Here is a 10,962-nt window from a genome sequence, read left to right as displayed (position 1 = left end):
CTCCACAGCAGATGGCTCCGTGGCCACAGCCTCCCTGCGTTTTCCAGCTCGAACGAAAACAGGAGGCGCCTGAGTTACTTCCGAAATATTAACTACAAAGAGTCGGAAAACACGGGTCAGGGTAAAGCGGGCAGTGAAAAGCATTGGAACTAGGATCTGAGGAGTCTAATACAAAATAATAGTAAGTGGTAAAACCCCAAAAGCTCAGGAGACGGTGTTCAGGCACAAAGCCTTTCCCTCTACGAACTCCAGCGCAGCAAGGCAAGCCCTCCCGTGCCACGGGCTTTGCAGTGAAACCGGCAGGTGCACACAGAGATGCTCTGCCCGCACGGACCTGGGGGATTTGTGGCTAGGATTTGTGTCCTGGTTTGCACATTCGGGCCTGGAGAAAAACCCGGTGTAGTTTCAGAGGCCCGTCGGCCACCCGGGCTGGTGGCGTCTCCTGCAGCCCCGCTGGGTCGCCTGCCGGTCCGTGAGACAGCCCCCGGCACGTCGGGTCCCGCTGGGATCGCGGGGGTGTCTGTGCTAACACCAATAGCCTCCCGCTTTAACGTGCCCTCGGAGGAGCGTTCCAGGCTGCCTGCACACATCACTCCACCATCACTCCACCGATTTACAGCTGCTCGATGTTTTGATATTTTTCTTGTTTGTGCTGATGAGGGAAAGAAAACTACTTGTATTATAAATAAAAGCCTAAATCCCGGAGCACAAGACCCAAACGTCGGGGCAGAGAGCCTGTTGCCAAGCCACCCTAATCCGAGCACTTTCCTCTGCTGTATTTAGCATTCCTGACAATGGAATTTGGACTAGAGCTAATGCTGATTAACATTTCCATGTTAATTATTTCACATAATCTTTTCTCCAGCTGTGGCAGAGACCAGAAACACCCAGTTACACTTGTTCAGCCTCTGGTGAAGCTTTCCTAGCTCTCGCCAGCCACCGGGAGTGAAAGGCTACTATGTTTAACTGATCCTAATATGGTTCAATTCCTAAAGGCAGGAATGGTGTCCTTTCCCTCTAAACCTCCGCCTGGATAACAAGATTTTGATTGCAGGCTAATCCTGGGGTGGGGAAGGGCGGGAGGCGGTTGGAATGAAGCGCGGGAGGCAGCAGCGCGGACAGGAGGCAGCACTGGTAACCGCCAGCCCAGAAATAATACATCTAATTTTACACCTGCACTCATTCTTCCGTGCGGGGGATTCAGCGCAGATATACCGCCGCCTAAAATTAGCGCGTGTCACAGACGTGATCTTTAACATGTTAAAAGTAGAAACGTGCCGATGGATGCGATGCTCTGGCCCCCTCGCTCCGGCCTGTTTCCACTCGGGGCTGGCGGGGACATACCAGACACGGCTCGGGGGCACCCGCAGCGTTTGGTGTCATGGCTTGGGCAGCGCGGCACGAACGTGGCCCCCGGCACGGTGCTGCGTGCCCCCTGCCTCGGGGCTCTGAGCGGAGCAGCCCCCAGCCGCTGCTCCCGAGGGACAGGAGGTGGTGGGGTAAAGGAAGACAGCCAGAGGAGGGGCTCTAAAGCTCGACCACCGGATCTTTCAGTCGCTTCTGTCAAAGGCCGGCAGCATCGCGGCAGCTCGGGGCGGTGAGAGACGCGGGCAGCCCAGCGTGGCTGAGCAGAGGTGAGAGGGTCCCCAAGCCCACCTCTGGCAGCTCCCTGAGACCGCACACCACGGCTGGCAGGTCTCTGTCCTACAGCACGTTCTCCTTCCAGCACCAGCTGCTCGACCTCCTCTCACCTCCTCCTGCCTCAGTTTCCCCTGCTCCGGTGATTGATTTCACCTCCGTATGTGCCTCAGAGGCCTGGCTCAGGCACCAGCTTGGGATTATTCTGGGGTAGCTGAGTTTTCCCCCATTTAAAAAAAAAAAAAAAAAAAGCCAAAACTCTTTGTGACACACGAGTTCTCAATCAAAATTAATTTTTATAAATCATTAATTCTCCCAGGATGAAAAAAAACCCAAACCACTAGCATGTGTAACTGCATCTCTTTGCAGGACGTTATCTGGGCACTGAGATACCTCTGCCGGATGACGGTGAGAAGAGGATCTCAGGAAAGCAGAGGGACCTTCACAAGCAGCTTGTGGACCCTCAGCCCCACCTGCGGATGTTGGCTTTAGGGCAGGACCGGCATTTTATCCGCCTGGACGTGCGAGCAGGTGAGGTTACGGCTGCCAGCCGGGTTCAGCTGGGGCAGAGAGACACATCGGAACAAATTACAGGGAAGAGCTGCTGATGTGAAACTCCCGTGAGAAAGAACAAACAGGAGAAACTACTCCCCAGCCGCTCCCAAGGGCTAATTGCTGAGCGCGACGGACCAAGAAGCACACGAGGAAGGCCCAAGCAAGTAATTATCCCGCCTCGAGAGGAGGATCACCACCTTCATCTCAGCCGGGTTCACGCCGAGGCTTGGAGGTTGGTGCAGGTCAGGGCTCCCGACCGGCAGCCCCATCACACTGGTTTGGGCACGGTGGAGATACCGGCCCCGGGCTGGGCTGGTGGCAGGACCAGGACATCAGGACTGGCAAGGGCTGCCGGCAGCAGGCAGGAGCTCAGCCAGCCCTGGCATTCCTCACTCCCGGTGTTCCCAGGGGTCACACACCATCACTGATGTACGTCAGGCAATCCAGGGAATAACCAGGGAAAAATCCCTTGAAAATCAGCACAGCCCAGTCCCTGCCACGTGGCTCTCCTGCTCTGTCCCGGTGTCCCTCAGACGTCAGCAGGCACCGGAGCAGCAGCGCTGGGCGGGAACCCAGCCGTCCCTTCCCTTAAGCCCTGAGCATCTTCACAGCGTGGGGAGGGGACCGGGCTCAGCAGCTGAGGAAGCCGGTGCTCGGGGAGGTGACCGGGAGCAGAGCTGGGAGAGAGTGTGGAGCCCTCGGGTCCCCACCTGCGGAAACCTGCCCCTTTCCTGCCGATGCTCAGCCCGTTTCCATGGAGAGCTCAGCAACGACGATAAGAAGAGGCGAGAAGGGGTGGGAGCTTCATGAGTCCAGTTCAGAGAGCTGGGCCCCTGAATAACAAATCCCTCTTGTTTGTTCGGAAAGGGGACGCCGGGTTTCCACTCTCCACCCAATTAAAACACAAAAGCAGTGATTGCAGCAGCAGGAGCGCCCGACTGATAACGAGCCCGCAGCCCTGCAGGGCAGCCACCCCGGCCACAGAGCCGGCACACAGCGGGGCGCCTCAGGGTTGGGCTCCACCATGCCCCAGCCGCTTTCCTCTCCCTCGGGGTGCTCACGGGGGCTATCGCAGGGCCAGGAGCCAAGGTGGATGGGTCACACCATCTCCCGTGCATGGGCTCCCAGGTTCAGGTGTGCCCGTACCTCACCGGAGACCCACCGACCTCATCTGCTGTGCTGGGGACCTGGTAAAGCCACCATGGGGCCAGCGCACGAGGAAACAGCAGCCAGAGGACAGCAGATGGGAACGGGGCTGCGTTTCATCCCGGACACCAGCTCGGTGCTCCAGAGGAGCAGGAGTCACCATCCCCAGCGTGCTGCAACCTGGGAGGCCACGGGCGCAACAGCGATGGCAACAACCTCCAGCAGGAACAAATGCAACAACAGGAGAAATACTCTCAAAAGAGCACCTTTGCCAGGAGCCGTCCCCAGTTTAGGACCAGCTGGTGGTTTTGCTCCCAGAGCACACATGGGCAGCACGTCTGTCCCCGCTGTGGCGCGGGTGATCCTCGCCTCCCTGCACCCCAGCCACCGGCCGCCCTTCCCCGGAGCCACATCGCCACCAGCCTCTGCCCTGTCCCGCCGGAGCTCCTATCTGATGCCCTTCTGGGCACCAGCCACCTGGGACACCGCTCCTTCCCACCCAGCTTCTCCAGCCTCACCTCAACCTCCCCGGTCCGCCGAGGGCTCTGACGCCGGGGACAGGCAGCTGCGGGCTCCCAGGGTAACATCAGCCCCCGGTTTTGTGTCAGTGTCTCTGCCAGCCCCGGGGAGCCCCGCAAGGCGCCTGCCTCTTCCCTGCCCGCTGCCCCCAGCCCTCCCGAACACGCTGCCAGACAGCAGCACAACAAGACGGAGCGGGCAGGCACCCAAAGCTGCGGTTGCCCGAGGGGTCGCTGCCGGCTGACCCCACGCTGGCTGGAAGGAGGGCTGTCCTGCACAGTCTCCGGGCAGCGACGCTCCACCACCCCACAGCCCCACAGCCAGCACCTTTCCCAGCCCTCCCGGGGCCCAGACGCAGCCCCACGGGGACACATCAGGCGCCAGCTGAGGCTCTTCGAGGCGGGCAAGCTGGGCCCACGGTGCCATCGTCCCCGGCTGAGCCCGCCTGGGCGAGGGGCAGCACTGCAGGGACGACAAACCAGGTCTACACCGAAACGGCACAGGGACCAAAGCGAGACACCGAGGCTGTTTTGAGGGCAGCGCAGCAGCTTGGGGGTATTTCTCTCTTTTAAACATCATCTCATTTTGCTATCGAGGGACTCAGGACTTCCCCTGCCGGGTCCGTGTTCGCCAACTATGGCTCTCAAAGCTCCAGGGCAGAGGGAAGGCAGCCCCTTCCCCACGCTCTGGTTTCCTCCAGGGAATCGTCCCCGAGCCCCTGCGGGTTTGGGTGGCCCCTGCCCCGCTCCCCAGCTCCAGCACGCCCTGGCAAAGCGACTCGGCTCCCTCCTTCCCGGGGCCGGCGACTGAATCCAGCACCCAAAATCCAGGTGGAAAATGGTCCGTGTCAGGAGCAGGGAGGGCAGCTGGCGGGACACGGCCCCGGGCGGCAGCGTGCCTGGCACGCAGCGTCTCCCTGCCCACACAACAGCTTCAGGCAGAGTCACAAGGCAAACAGAGCAACGAAAAGGTATGCGCAGGCATGTCTGGGCACCAGGGCGCTTTCGCAAGCCCCTCCTCGGCAGCTGAACGCCTTCCAGGGAGCTGCTGCAGAGCCCCGGGGTGCACCCGAGAGCTCCTGTGCGCTGGAGTTAAAACAAGGACGAGCCTTTATGTCCCAGAGGACAACTAGAGACAAAACACCTCGGCTTCTCTGCTGGTCCAGCACGGCCGGGATTCCCCCCTGGGGGTGGACGAGGGGCCGAGTGTCTCCCAGCAGTGCCGCGCTCCTGGAGCCTCATCCCTCTGTGCCACTGCAGCGTCGTCTCACGCTGCGAGAAGGTGCCTGGTGAAGTTAGAAGGGCCAAGACCTGCAGTTACTCTGCTGCCCCCGGCCTTCGCTGGGAGGGTGGGGAGTTTCCCACGAGATTGTTTTGTAGTGGCATAGAATGGTTTGGGTTGGAAGGGACCTTAAAGCCCACCCAGTGCCACCCCCTGCCCTGGGCAGGGACACCTCCCACCAGACCAGGTTGCTCCAAGCCCCCTCCAACCTGGCCTTGAACCCCTCCAGGGATGGGATGCAGAGATCTGGGAGCGGTTGGAAACCCTGTTCTGACGTGGCAGGAAGCCACATGCTGACATTTTGGAAAAGAGCAATTTTTCGGTAAGACTTTTTTTTGCACAAACATTCTCCAAATTTAAAAAACAAAACCAGAAAAAAACCAATCCCAAAACTTCCTAAAACATTGGTGTCCCCCTGCTCCATAAGGAGACGCTTCCCTGCAGCTGCCCTGCACGCCCCGGGGGACACGAGGTGACCGAGCGAGTAGGGGAGAGAAAAAAAGAGAGAGTGAGAAGAAAACCCATAAAGAACTAAAAATGGTGCAGCCCCGTATTTCATTTGCGGAATTTGTTCAAACGCGCAGTTTCCCCGCAGCCTTTCAAAAGCCTCTCACGCTTCTCCGCAGAATCCCTGGGGACTGATGTGATTTCGCAGCAAATCTGCTCCTAAAAGCCGCTCCTGGGAGGAGCAACGTGTCGCGTCCCGGTCCCTGGCCGCGCAGGGACCACCCGCAGGAGCCTTTGCTGCTTATCCCTAAATGAAAGCACCGGGGGAAGGAGAGCTGGTCTCGGCCACCGCTCTCAGCTGGTGACACCCGCGCTGTCACCCAGGCTTTGATCTCCGCAGTCTCCAGGAAAGGTGAAGGAGGGAGAGCGCACACACGCTCGCTTTCTCCAGCTCCATTACCTGACCTCACGCAGCCGTGACCTCCCTCCGCAGCCCCAGGAGGAGGAAGTGTTTCCAGGATGATTTAGTTGCTCCTGAAAGGGCAGCTTTAAAGAATAAACTAATTAGCAAGCAGCCTTTGTTTCTGCATTTAGCAACCCTTCGGTGCAAATTAAAGGTGAGGGGCAGCGTCGGAGCCGGAGCCGCACGCGAGCCTCGCCGGGAACTCCTCACCCTCCTGCCGAGGACGGGTCTCTGCACGGGACCGGGAGCACGAGGAAGACTTCGGGGACAGCGAGCGGCTCCAGACAGGGTGCTGCATCCCACGGCCCCCGGAAAGAGCCAGCGTGGGCTGTGATTTCCCAGCGGGAAGGATGCCCTTGGCCCCAGAGGCGGGGGACGTCCCGCAGGCACTGCTCATGGGCAGGGGGAGGCAGAGCCCCTCGTCCTTCCTCATCCCTCGACCCTGCTGGGGCCTTCCCTTCAGCATCAGCTGGAGGAGGTGGTAGAGAAAACCACCCGGGCCATTTATCCGCTGCGCTCCAGCTTCCTCCTCTGCTCACTGCAAATCTTTCTATAACGATGCTGACTGTGGCTAATGGGGTCTCCTCTGTGGCTTCTGGGGGTCCCCCCAGGGTCCCCTCCCTTCCCCGGTGGCAGGTGAGCTCCTGCAGACATCCCAGCTCCCCGGGCAGTAACTCCAGTCTTCTCCTTCCTCTCCCTCCTGTGCTACAGACCCCTCTCCCTCTTCACACAGATATTTAACAGCATCGGGGAGGTCTGGGCGATGCTGTGCAAAGGGGTTTGGAGGGAGCAGCAGGCGATTGCTGCCGCGGCTTTCGGCACTGGGGGGGGGTGTCCAGATTTACCGAGCAGGGAGGAAAACCAGGTTTTCCAGAGGGACACGATGTTCCTCGGAGTATCTGCTCCCCAGACACGCCGTGCCTCCAGGTCCCCAGACCTGGTGTAAGATGCCAAGGGGGAAAAAAAGAGAGAGGGAATGCCATGGAAATCGGAAGTTAATGGTGCCCCCCCAGCAGCCGCTGGAGGGTTCTCGAGGGGAGACAGGGTTTCTGGCAGAGCCGGGCACCCCCTGCTCCTTCCCGGCCCCGGAGCAGCTGCAGAAACCTCATTTACTTGGAGAGAAGCTGATGACGGTTTCCTGACCCCCAGGGAGAAGGGGGGGCGACACACACCGATGGGCCCTTTGGGGCGATGGGCCGGTGGCACTCGGGGAGCGGGCTCTGCCGGGGCCCTCTGCGCTTCCCCACCCTTCAACTCGCCAATTCCACTTGCTGTTACTAATTAACAGGAGCGAGCAGGGCACGGATTTGGCCTGATCCCCGCGTGGCATCAGAGCGCGTGTAAAGCCCGGTGAGCGCCTGCAAAAGCCTATTACAATTAACAGGGAGCCACACGGAGGCTTAATGGACTTTGGCTGCAGCCCCACGGGGGGGACCTGTGAGCTCTTTATTCCCCGGTGTAAGCGCCTTACGGGCCACACGGGCGGCTGGCACCCCACAGCCCCCCCAAGGAGGGGATGCGATGCCCCCGGCACATCCCAAAGCCCCACGGACACCACGCACCCGGGGAGGACACCGGGGAAGCGCTCACCCGTAAGGATGCCATGGCTGAGCTTGGGAGAAGCTGCAGGAAGCGCTCGGTGGTCCCCTCTCCTCTCCCCTCCGCCCCGGGGACACAGCGCCGCGGCCGAGCAGGGAGGGACTGGCCCGGAGGATGGAGGAGCATCAGGATCCCATTTGAGGCAGGCGCTGCTGCGCTGGGCAGGCTCCGAATGGCAGCAGGAAAAGGAGGCGAGGGTGCACCCAGCCCTCCGCACCCCACGGCACAGGAAACCACCCCGGGACCGGAGCAAAGGAAGGAAAAAGGCGAAACAATGCGTGGGGCAGGACACGGGGCTGAAGCGGCGGCCGCTGCGCAGCACCAGCTTCCAGCCACCGAGCCAGGGTCACCCCGAGAGGCGGCTAGTGATCACTGCACATCGACAACCGCCAAAATAAAGTATTTTTCCTTCTGCAGGGGAAAACTTGGCCAGTTGAGCTCCCCCAGGCTCGGTCGCTCCCTGCTGGGTGCCGGGAGGGAGGCGGGGGCTCTTCTCAGTCTACTCCGTGGGGGGCTTGTGGTGCCCCACTTCCAACCCCCTCCCCTCCAGGCCACCCCCTGCGTTTCCTCCTCTACAAACGCTGCGGCAGCTTCCCCGGGGGGTGTAACCCCGTCCCAGGCACTCCAAGCTCTGGCCCCTCGAGCCACACAGCCCCCCCAGGGTCCGCACAAGGGCTGCGAGTGCCCCATCCGCCTCCCCAGGCATACGCGAACCAGACGGACAGACGGATATTGGCACAGCTCCATCACCCCTTCCCTGGCTCAAAAGAGAGTCGGGTAACGAGGGAGACGAGCCCCCAGCGGTGGTCTGGCCTCGGACCCACGAGGTCACCGTGCCTTGGGACAGGCCACACATGCCCCACAGCGTTTGGAGCAGAAGGTGCTTTTCCTTGAGCGGGTACAAGGCACATGTTGCAACCCTTCACCTTGAGAGAGACACAGCCTGTGCTTCAGCAGGGCTTTAACTCCCAGCTCAGCGTGAAATTGCTGTTTGGAAGCAGATAATTAATGCCTCGGGGCAGGAAGAGTTCACCCTTCCCGGGAGGAGCTGGAAGGAGCAGAGCCTTCCCAGCTGGGAGAGGCACCATGGCACCAGGCACGTCCTCTCTCCCTGGGGAGGCCGAGTGCCACCGGAGCAAAACCCTGGGGGCCTTCCACTCCTGCAGCCAAAACGTCCCCCACCTGAAATGCCCTGGGCAGGGGGACACGGGGACAGGGCTGCCTCCGACTGCCTGCTCGCCTCGCTTCCCGGCACGGCGGCCGCCTGCGAACACAGCCAGGAAAAAAGAATGGATAATTTCTCCCAAATTCAGCACAGGAGCAGTAAAGGAGGGAAGTGGAGCAGGCTCCCTCCGTGCAAGAGGGAAACTTCTGTGACCCTCCCGGGGTCACCCCTTGCCCGAGCTGGCAGCACCTCCGGCTCCCTGGCCCACCCTCATCCTGGCTGTCCTGTGCTTGGCTCTCCAGGGGGCTACCAGGGAGCCCCAGGTGCCAGCCAAGGGGTCACCAGAAGATCCACGCGGGTCTCGGGTACAAACGCTGTTCCGCAAAGACGAGCGCGCCGACAGCCAAAGGTTGTTTTTGCTCTTGGGGCAGCTTGGCAAAGGATGAACACATTGTTCGGGCTCAGAACAGAATCTTGGCTCTTCATCTGGGTAACGGCCATGATAAATAAAAAGCAGTAGCTAATTAGCCTCATTAACCCAGTTAACAATACCAGGCACTCAGCAGAGCACCCATCTCCTCACACCCACTTTCCCCCACAGCTCCGGGGCTTCTCCTCCCACCGGCCCGGAGCTGGGCGAGGGGATGGGGAGTGGGCGAGGGGACCTGCAGCCCCCTTCGCTGCTGTCTGTGTGTCTGTCCATCCGCTCCTCTGGACAGATTCCTCTGCAGGAATCCACCTTCCCAGCACCGCAGCTGCTGCCCAGCACTGCCTCCGTTTCCATGGCAACCTCCACTCACATCATTGCTCAATATTGTTCTTTTCCATGAAAGGAGAGATCCCGCTGCTCCTTTAAATAGCGCATTGTTGGTGGAGCCCCAGCAGACCCCCCCCTCGCCCAGCACCACCCCACACAAAGCACAATCAATTTAGTGAGCGTTTTGTGCTTTGGAATAAAAGGGCAGAGGGAGGGCAAGGACCCAGCTGGATCTTCGTCCAGGCACCCACCTCAGGAGCCACCAAGAGCCTGGGCACGGTCCCGTCTTCACACACAAGCCACAGCACGGGAGGGTCGCTTGGCCCCCACGGGAAGGGCCACATTCACACCCACGGGCACCGGAGCAGCCCCTGGGCAGAGCAGGACCCAGATCCCCACATACTCCTGTTTCCTGCCATCACGTCTGAGATCAAAACCTGGTATTTTGCCTTGAAACAGCAGCTCCATCGAGCAGAGCCAAGTCCTGCAACGCTTGTGATAGATGTGATCAAAAGCCTCCTTCCCCCTCCCATCCTCGCCCCAGGCAGCGCCATGCTCCTGGCTGAAGGGATGTGGAATTCACCCGGGATGGAGTTCAGGGCTTTGCTGTCCATGGGGGATGAAGCCACTTCCAGGGGGAACCCAGCTCCCGGCCCACGGACACAGGACCAAGGTGAGAAAGCGCTGGCCACGCAAAGCCAAGCCGCTGTGCCATGACCCAGGGGCTGGCTGGATTCTCCTCTCATCGAGGTGGGGAATTAGCATCCAATTAATGAAGCGTGTGGACACACGGCTCACAAACAGCACGGACCTACTTTAAAAGTGACCCAAATGAGCCCTTACGGAGTTTCTCAAGAGGCCCGAAGGCAGGAGGAGCCGTAGACAAAAGGCCTGAAGAGGAGATTGCTTCCAGGCAGAATTGCGCTGGGGGCTGGAATAGCCCGATTTCTGATTTCATGGTGCCTGAGCAGAGAGAAGCTGCTTTGGGAAACACCCAGGAATCAGAGAAAAGAAAACAAAAGCGAGACAGGACAGACTGACACAACAGAGCGAGCCAGGAACTGTGCAGCCGACAGAATTCCATCAGTGACCTTCCCAGAAGACATGTGTGAGCTCGCAGGGAGCTTCAGCATCCAGGAGGAAGTTCTCCGCGTCTGACACCGAGGGGCCGAAGCCAAGCACAACATGTGTCTGCCCAGGAATTAGCACACGCGGGGCACCCGGCAGCTCCCGCCCCACCTCTGTCAGCGCCACCTCTTATCTCTCCAACAACCATTTCTTTACCACCCATTTCAGCTCTTTTTGCCGTGGGATTGAGACACGCATCGGAGCGTGGGGAATTGTAACAGCCTCCAGAAGGACATTAAATCCATCAGCCCGAGGTGCAGGTCT

The sequence above is a fragment of the Numenius arquata genome, chromosome 11 (genome assembly GCF_964106895.1).
Source record: "Numenius arquata chromosome 11, bNumArq3.hap1.1, whole genome shotgun sequence".
Lineage (NCBI taxonomy): Eukaryota > Metazoa > Chordata > Aves > Charadriiformes > Scolopacidae > Numenius > Numenius arquata.
Note: the sequence above shows the minus strand (reverse complement) of the source record.